Source organism: Siphateles boraxobius, unplaced genomic scaffold, assembly GCF_051911475.1.
Source record: "Siphateles boraxobius isolate OS27281-9 unplaced genomic scaffold, OSU_SipBor_1 25, whole genome shotgun sequence".
NCBI lineage: Eukaryota > Metazoa > Chordata > Actinopteri > Cypriniformes > Leuciscidae > Siphateles > Siphateles boraxobius.
In genome coordinates this window covers 32,368,855-32,379,342 of record NW_027508866.1, presented here as the reverse complement: position 1 = coordinate 32,379,342, position 10,488 = coordinate 32,368,855, and positions in this window count along the sequence as shown.

The window sequence follows — 10,488 nt, the reverse complement described above, 5'->3', positions numbered from 1 at the left end:
TTTTGTAGCAATTAAACACGCTGTTATCTCACAGGCTCTTCCTCCGAGCTGAAACACATGAAAAATGCATGAGCCAATCTTCTTCTGCATCTCCTGATAATGTCAACACTAAGAAAACCCACCGCGGATCTCTGAGATACACTCAGAAAGATCACAAACATCTGATGCTTTGCTAAAACGGAGACTCAAAGACTTTAAAAACACTGAGATTATTTTCAACTCGGGTACTTCATTTTTTTTCAACCTATTTTTTTTTATTACCTTATAGATCACATATTGTGATAGTTTATTGCATAAATGGCTGTATAATGCTGCAGTAGCAGTGAGAATGTATTTATTCCTGGCTGTGGACAGTATTTTCTGATTTATGGAGTGATAAAAAAAGAGATCTCCAAAATCCCCTCTGTATAAAGCTTTGACCATAAGTAAACACACCCATGCTAAAGTTGACTAAAAAGAGGAATAAAAAAATCAAATCATCTAATGCCTTAATTTAAAAAAATGAGGAAAAATCCAACCTTTAAGGACACCAATTTTCTTTGTGAACGAATAATGTATCGTACATAAATAAATGTTATTCCTTAAAATACAGGAAAGTACACCCCTATGTTGAATTCCCACAGAGGCAGCAGATTTTTATTTTTAAAGGCCAGTTGTTTCATGGATCCAGGATACTATGCATCCTGATAAAGTTCCCTTGGCCTTTGTAAAATAAAATAGCCCACATCATCACATTCCCTTCACCATACCTAGAGATTGACATGGTTTTATTTCAGTTAGCCTAATAGCTGGTATGATTTGCATTGAGAGATGATCTTATGGAAAGTACCCCATGACAATCTCTAGGTATGATTAAGGGTATGTGATGATGTGGGGATATTTTAATGTAATAAATCAACTGGGGAAGTATGGTGATATGATATCTATAGTTTAAAGCTATACCGTGTCTTGCCTTAAAGCTCCAGTAGGTAGCTTTTGTAAACAAATTTTTGTTAAAACTGTCATTATGTCCTGAAAGTAGAATATGAGACAGATAATCTGTGAAAAAATCAAGCTCCTCTGGCTCCTGCCTGTGGTCCTACTGCCATTTGCAGTAATACACCGCTCCCGGTCAGAAACAACCAATCAGAGCCAGGAGGAATGTCTTAGCAGTGTCAATCACGCTCGTGTACGCGCTGATCACCCCTCTCTTGCACAGCGCGAGCGCGTACCGTCGTTCGTGACTCTCCTGTTCAAACTCGTTCATCCAAATGAACGAATCTTTTTTCAAGTCATTTCGTTCATTCAACGAATGAAATGACTCGAAAAAAGATTTGTTCATTTTGAACGAGTCTTTTTCGGAGTCATTTCGTTCATTCAACGAACGAAATGACTCGAAAAAAGATTTGTTCATTTGGATGAACGAGTTCGAACAGGAAGCACGAACGTGCATCACAGAACAGAGCAAGGCGAGCACTTGTGCTTATAAAACTTAAAGTTTTTTATTTATTTTTGAAATGACCGATCGTTTCACTAGATAAGACCCTTATTCATCGTCTGGTATCGTTTAAAACCCTTTGAAGCTGCGCTGAAACTGTCATTTGGTCCTCGAAACGTTTGTGTCCTATCGAAGTCCATTATATGGAGAAAAAGCCTGGAATGTTTTCATCAAAAACCTTCATTTCTTTTCAACTGAAGAAAGAAAGACATGGACATCTTAGATAACATAGGGGTGAGTAAATTATCAGCAAAAGTTTTTTTTAAAAAGTGAACTAATCCTTTAACGTTATCTTAGCAGCTATTTATAATTATAGAAAGAGTGCAACCTTATAAAGTTACATGTATTGCAAAATACATAATGATTTGAGGACCAAGTTTGTAGTCAAAGTATGGGCAAGCCATAGTCAATGTAAAGCATATTGTTGATGTTTCGTCCCTATTAGTGAATGTTCCATAACTGATATAATCCGCCGTCATCGGTGGTCCTGCTTACTAGTCTGCGCGTTCACGGCAGGCTCCGCTGTGGGGGAGGAGCTGTGGAGGGAGGGCTGTAGCGCAGCAGAGAGCAAGGGGGTTGGACCTGTAAGTTGTGCTTGTTCAAATTTTCAGGCTAAGTCAACATTTTCTCAAAACTCCCTACTGCAGCTTTAATATGAACATTTCTCATCAAATTCTTCCAAGACCAAATGATCTGAGCTGCTATTACAATCTGTTTGATAAAAAATGACCCCAGTGTCTGAGAAAAAAATCATGTGCAAATCCTGCCTGCATTGGTGGAGGACCGAGTACAAATTTTAGCCCGTAAATCCTGTGGAAAGAGGGCAGTTCCTCAGAGACGAGTCCTCTCTAACATCTCCATCACTGTCTGAGCCACATACACTGATCCACAGCAGCTCTAGAAATAATTCAGCAAAGCAAATGAAGTTTGTTAATGTACAGTAAATCATGAAGTTAAAGTAAGTCAAAAGTTAATAATGCTCTGATACAGTTTTAAAAAATGTTCCAAAATGGGTTTTCAAAGTGATGTCACACAGAACAACCAATTTCGGATCCCCAAACAATCTTTCATTGATCAGTTCTTAAAAGAACCGGGTTTTTTTCTTAGTTTGATGAACAGTGAAACAATCTAATGAACCTTCTTATACGATAAGAACCTTTTTTGCGATGGAAAGGTTCCATGGAGGTTAAAGGTGGAACCATTGATGCCAATAAAGAACCTTTAATTGTAAGTGTATAAAACCTACAGTATGCCTGTTTTGAAAGGGCGTTTAGGCCATACAACTGATATTTCAAAGACCATTTAATCATTAATACTTTCAATCTAACTATACAATCAACATTGTATAAACAGCAGTGATTGCAAGTAAAAAAAAAAAAATTAGGTTTTGTCTTTTCATACGAAGTTATTATGAATTAAGCTCAATTAAAACAATACTCATATAACAAAAAGCACAAAAAGTGCTGATATAGCTTTTAAAATGAGTATGCAATTGTAAGCCAAGGAGCAAGGAGTTTTACTTTTGATGTTAACTATTTATTGTAATTTTGAACAACTTTGGCATTTTGATTTATTAAAGCAAATAGTCACTTGCACTACTAGAATAATGACAAGCAGGATAGAAAAAAAAGTGCATTAATGTCGCCCTCTAGTGGCAATAGATGTCAATGGCAACAAAGAACACAACTGCCATCTAGTGGTAGTTTCAGGACAGTTTCATTACAGTGCATTAGTAGTGGTTACAGCAGCTCTATTATGACCTATTCTTTATATTAAAAAACAAAATAGCATGTTACATAAAAATATCAAAACCGTGGCCAAATGTAGTGTTTGAACACATTAACTCAAATTTCCTCACGTCTGCACACAGTCAGTCATAGACACGCAGGAAACAGTCATCTCTCTGTTAGCACAGATAGCCTTGGCTTCATTCATTCAGCTGTCAATCAGACAACAAACACCAGGCACCAACACTGGAGACAGGATGTGATGGACATTCATCTTGTGTCAACAGGAAGTACAGACAGAGGCTTCTGTGAAAACAAAGAGCCCCTTTGGTCTCTCCACCCATTGCAAGTCAAGAAAAGGACCCACTTCAAATGGCCCGCCTGACAATATCTGCACACAATAGATTCAGTGTGACATGTATTAGTTTAAAGATAAAGAACTGATAAAGAACAGACCAAACGCGATAAAAAAGAGGAAATCCGTGATCCTGGAATTTCTAAAGAATGAAACGTTTCAATTGCAAACTAACTTATCTAAAGTTATCATAAGCATTAATGTTTGAAGCAGACGTCATAACAAATGTCAGTAATCTGGGAAGATTTTAACGCTGCCTTCACGTGCTATCGGAATTATTGTAAATACGAGTTTCCTAGGTCAATATTGGATATAAAAGCCAGCACAAGTCGTATTTAATCCAATTTACCACTGGAAAGCTTGGGGATAATGTTGATACCCAAGTTCCAGAGATGGGCGTGACACACGAGAATGATCCTCATTGGTTCTCGCATACGAACATGCTTGAGCTTGTTTCCCACAACTGATGTGTGAGTTGATGAATGTTAATATGTGAATAAAAGCCTAAATTCAATCTGTTCATCATATAAACCGAAATTTTGAATAAACCACTCATTTCATATGGATACATTTTTATGATCTCCTCTTTATGAACTTTTTGAAGCATCAAAATGGTAGTTGTGTATAGCTCAGATTGCTTTAAAAGATCTTCATTTGTGTTCTAAAGATGAACGAAAGTCTTGCGGGTTTGGAGCGACATGAGGGTGAATAATTAATGTCAGACATTAAAAAAACTGTTAAAAATGACAAGAACAGAACAAAATTACTAAAAAAATTAAAATGAAAACAGAAAATATAATTTTTTTTAATAAAATTAATATGATTATCAAAATAATAAAAACTACAACAGTATCTTAATGATAATTCTATAATTACCCTGCAGCAAGCATCACTCATTTGTGATTCACACTGACTTTAAGATAATTTCCCTGTATACTAGCTTAGCTTGTTTCCTGAGGCGTAAAGTCTCCTAGCCGTGGATGTTTGCTGTGTGTCTCTTGTGGTTCTCGAACCCCCATGGAATTTTTCCTAACATGCGTTTGGCCAACTTTAGCGCAACACAGAAATCAGAACAAATAGGCTGTTCATGGCATCCAGCAGCAGAGTGTTGATTTTGGGGGCGTGTGTTAGCTTAGCCGTTTGACTGGGCTAGTTTTTGTGTAGTCTGTATTACTATGTGTGTCTGCTGGAAAACTGCTGACTACCGAAACCAATTAACTTGAACATCTGGAAAAATCAGCAGATGTGACGAAGTTCTGTGTAGTTCTACTTCCACTTCCAACAGTCAAAGAACAACAACGTCATCGCCAGGAGCTTGGTTGGAGCAGTTTACAACAATTCTGTTCTCTCTTTCACTAGTGTAAATGGATAAAAAACTAATAATGTTCTTTTTATTCGTACCTTTTTGTGACTCGGTGTCCAAATAAGCTCAAATATTCACTAAACAAAATGATTACGACACCAGCAGAAATCTCTACAGCTGGACAAGGGTGACAGATTGTCTGCTGTCTATCTCTATGGATGTGTGTTCACTGATAGACTCAAGAAAGAGCCTCTTCCTGGTTCATCCAAAGAACACACTATTTGACTGGGTGTTTCAGTGATTTTACCATGTTTAAGTGATGTAGTAACAACTTTGTATTAATAAAAGAAATCTTGAAAAATAATGTATCAGTTTCCACAAAAATATAAGAAGCACAACTGTTTTCAGCATTGATAATAATAATAAGAAATGTTTCTTGAGCAGCAAATCAGCTTATTAGGATCATTTCGAAGGATCATGTGACACTGAAGACTGGAGTAATGATAAGTGTATTTGAAAATACACAACCCGGCCAAAAAAAGTCGCTGTTTCGATTTAAATAGGCAAATGCTTAATAGTCAATGACTGGATCATTATTGCAGTGATTATTATGTGTAGCAACAGTTCTTCTAACCCTCATTGATGGAGTAGCTTTTCATTTCTTAAACAACCATGTAGAAACACACATCATGGCCATATTTCAGGATGACAATGTCCAGATTCATCAGGATCAGATTGTGAAAGAATGGTTGTGAGGAGCATGAAGAATCATTTTCACACATGAATCGTCTCCTCCGAGTCCAGAGCGCCTTAAATTCATTGAAAGTCTTTGGGATGTGCTGGAGGAGACCTTTGTTTTTGGCTGGGCAGTGTGTATTCAAATAGAAAATGCTTTGTTTCTTTTGTTTCAAAGTCTGATCATTCAGGAATTAAAACATCTCTTCAACAAGCCACACAATTTGATGAATCATGTTTGTAATACAAACGGACCAGAATGAGTGCAAGTAAAATATTGCATTAGTAGGCTACACTGATTGCTAATACTGACATAAGCCATTGTCGTTTGCTGTCTAATAGAATAAAAAGACAAAATGTGCTGGTGAAGACATGGGTCAGGGATCAACAGACACGAGTGACAGTAAATGCATAAAACAGTGTTTCATTCTCTCTTACTTTATGTCACTTCCTCTATGCCTTTAAGCCTTTAAACCTGACTGCTGTCATGGGACTGTCCTTGTGCTCCGTACTCATGCTAGTCACTGATTGAGAACTTTCTACAAGCCAACTAACTAACTTCCCACATGAGGGTTTGTCTTGTCGATCTCTAGATCTTGGCCAAGAAAGCCCTGAAGTCGACCAAGCTTTATGCAAGATTAGGTGATGTTATTTTTTTACCTCAATGTTTCGTCCTGAGTTTGTTGTTCACAGATTTCTGCCACTACCATAATAGAGATATTTAGAAAATGATCATATCATCTCAAACCACGAGCCTACAAAGGCCTCTGAGAGCTTCTTAAACTCCTTGTGCTCTGCCCCCCAGCAATTTCAGCAGGCGAAGAATAAAGTTAACCGCCGACCTCAGGGAGCTACGCTGTGAAATTCCTAGCAGCTCGGTTTTCTAAAATGAATCAAACCTTGTAGCCAACATACAGTACCTGCTTTCTAGGAGCAAATCTGCCTCTGAGAAACACAGAAAAAAGTGTTCAACGGGACGGAATGTGTTTCTTTCTGTGGGGTATGTATACTGCAGAAAGGTGTCTTTGTGTGTGCTGATTGTAAACAGCAGTAGTTCTCATTTGTGCATCCAGAAAACAGCACATGTGCAGTTCAGGTGTACATGGATATGAAATGTTTTTCTTTCTGCCCAACACTTTATGGAAGCAGAGTTGATGAACCCCATTGGATCTGCTTTGAATTATTCAGATGTGTTGTGATGTTTTGCTGAGGACAGCTCAGCCAAAAATAAAATAAAATCTGTCATCATTTACTCACCCTCATGTTGTTCCAAAGCTGTATGAGTTTCTTTCTTCTGTTGAACACAAAAGAAGATATTTTAAAGAATGTTGGTAACCAGATAGATGATGGTAGCCATTGACTTCTATAGTTTTTTTTTAACACGAGAATGAACCTCATTGGTTCTTGCTGAAGCTCAAACGTACTGCGTAACACGAGAATGAACCTCATTGGTTCTTGCTGAAACTCAAACGTGGTGCGTAACCTGAGAATGAACCTCATTGGTTCTTGCTGAAGCTCAAACGTGCTGCGTAACACGAGAATGAACCTCATTGGTTCTTGCTGAAACTCAAACGTGCTGCGTAACATGAGAATGAACCTCATTGGTTCTTGCAGAAGCTCAAATGTGCTGCGTAACACTAGAATGAACCTCATTGGTTCTTGCTGAAACTCAAACGAGCTGCGTAACACTAGAATGAACCTCTTGGTTCTTGCTGAAGCACAAACGTGCTGCGTAACACTAGAATGAACCTCATTGGTTCTTGCTGAAACTCAAACGTGCTGCGTAACACTAGAATGAACCTCATTGGTTCTTGCTGAAACTCAAACGTGCTGTGTAACACAAGAATGACCCTCATTGGTTCTTGCTGAAGCTCAAACGTGCTGCGTAACACGAGAATGAACCTCATTGGTTCTTGCAGAAGCTCAAATGTGCTGTGTAACACTAGAATGAACCTCATTGGTTCTTGCTGAAACTCAAACGTGCTGCGTAACACGAGAATGAACCTCATTGGTTCTTGCTGAAGCTCAAACGTTCTGCGTAACACGAGAATGAACCTCATTGGTCTTGCTGAAGCTCAAACGTGCTGCGTAACACAAGAATGAACCTCATTGGTTCTTGCTGAAGCTCAAACGTGCTGCGTAACACTAGAATGAACCTCATTGGTTCTTGCTGAAGCTCAAACGTGCTGCGTAACACAAGAATGAACCTCATTGGTTCTTGCTGAAACTCAAACGTGCTGCGTAACACAAGAACGAACCTCATTGGTTCTTGCTGAAACTCAAACGTGCTTCGTAACACAAGAATGAACCTCATTGGTTCTTGCTGAAACTCAAACGTGCTGCGTAACACAAGAATGAACCTCATTGGTTCTTGCTGAAACTCAAACGTGCTTCGTAACACAAGAATGAACCTCATTGGTTCTTGCTGAAGCTCAAACGTGCTGCGTAACACTAGAATGAACCTCATTGGTTCTTGCTGAAACTCAAACGTGCTGCGTAACACGAGAATGAACCTCATTGGTTCTTGCTGAAACTCAAACGTGCTGCGTAACACAAGAATGAACCTCATTGGTTCTTGCTGAAACTCAAACGTGCTGCGTAACACAAGAATGAACCTCATTGGTTCTTGCTGAAACTCAAACGTGCTGCGTAACACGAGAATGAACCTCATTGGTTCTTGCTGAAGCTCAAACGTTCTGCGTAACACGAGAATTAACCTCATTGGTTCTTGCTGAAGCTCAAATGTGCTGCGTAACACGAGAATTAACCTCATTGGTTCTTGCTGAAGCTCAAATGTGCTGCGTAACACAAGAATGAACCTCATTGGTTCTTGCTGAAACTCAAAAGTGCTGCGTAACACTAGAATGAACCTCATTGGTTCTTGCTGAAGCTCAAAAGTGCTGCGTAACACAAGAATGAACCTCATTGGTTCTTGCTGAAGCTCAAACGTGCTGCGTAACACTAGAATGAACCTCATTGGTTCTTGCTGAAGCTCAAACGTGCTGCGTAACACAAGAATGAACCTCATTGGTTCTTGCTGAAACTCAAACGTGCTTCGTAACACGAGAATGAACCTCATTGGTTCTTGCTGAAGCTCAAACGTGCTGCGTAACACTAGAATGAACCTCATTGGTTCTTGCTGAAACTCAAACGTGCTGTGTAACACGAGAATGAACCTAATTGGTTCTTGCAGAAGCTCAAACGTGCTGCGTAACACTAGAATGAACCTCATTGGTTCTTGCTGAAACTCAAACGTGCTGCTTAACACTAGAATGAACCTCATTGGTTCTTGCTGAAACTTAAACGTGCTGCGTAACATGAGAATGAACCTCATTGGTTCTTGCTGAAGCTCAAACGTGCTGCGTAACACTAGAATGAACCTCATTGGTTCTTGCTGAAGCTCAAACGTGCTGCGTAACACAAGAATGAACCTCATTGGTTCTTGCTGAAACTCAAACGTGCTTCGTAACATGAGAATGAACCTCATTGGTTCTTGCTGAAGCTCAAACGTGCTGCGTAACACAAGAATGAACCTCATTGGTTCTTGCTGAAGCTCAAACGTGCTGCGTAACACGAGAATGAACCTCATTGGTTCTTGCTGAAGCTCAAACGTTCTGCGTAACACGAGAATGAACCTCATTGGTTCTTGCTGAAGCTCAAACGTGCTGTGTAACACTAGAATGAACATCATTGGTTCTCACGCATCAAGCAAGCATTTACCAGAATTGACTGCTGAAAACACTGTTCGTTGATGAATAAAAGCCTAAATTAAATCTGTTAATTATATAATGTGCTCATTGTCTCTTCAGAAAACTTGAATTTAACCACTCGATTCATATGAATTTATGTTACGATCAATTTATGAACGTTTTGAAGTTTTGGTTACTTCAATGGAGGGACAGAAATATCTCAGATTTCATTAAAATATCTTCCTTTGTGTTGAACCGAAGTCTAATGGATTTGGAATGACAGAATAATTTTTTTGGTGAACTAACCTTTAAAATCTTTGGGTCTTTATACAAATGTAAAATTATAAAGATAGACAGATCTTGTAAGTACTCAACAAATCTATCAAGATTACCTCATTCCCAATGTGTCTGTAAACGATCTTAAAACTATGCAGATATAATAGGAAACAACTAGAGTTGCATGCTCATGCAAAAGTCACCTCCTCAAAGCAAAGCTGTTCTATTGGTTTGCGGTTGATTTGGGTGGTTGCAGTCAATAACTCAAGTTCTAAGTATATATATTAAGTCAAGCTCCGCTATTACAAATAACGATAATCTAAGCTGCCTAATACAGCCAATAAATATAACATTCCCCTACAAAAACTTAATGGAATGTCTTTGGATACAACATACAGTGGATTGAGGTATAAAGTAATTGGTTGCATGCCAGAATCAATAAACCCCACAGAGAAGTGGTTAGTTCATCTCTGTGAATTGAACTTTTACAGGCTCAGCGTTTGCATTCTCTCGTTTATACTGCCTTCCTCCTATGCCAACTTTTGGCTGTGCATGAGCACAGAAGAAAAGCTTTAAAATGAGCACAACATAACTTCAACTAAAACAACAATTCCCCTATAATTTTGCCTACAAAATAAGACATCTTGTATTTTGTACACAGAAGTGACGCAAGTGCCAAAACATCTAAGGAATGTCATATTCTACCCTTTGGTCAGAGATTCAGCTGTCTTGATGACATGTGTGGGATCTAGTCTCGCAGAGCCAGACTTTTGGCATCAAGCGTGGTCCACAGTGAATTCTGGCCAAAAACCGCCCACTTCTAGTTAACAATTTCATCATAGCTATATTAAATATACACTTTTCCTTATGCATTTATGTACATTTAAATATATTTGAATACAATCATAATACTGAAAAACAATTCA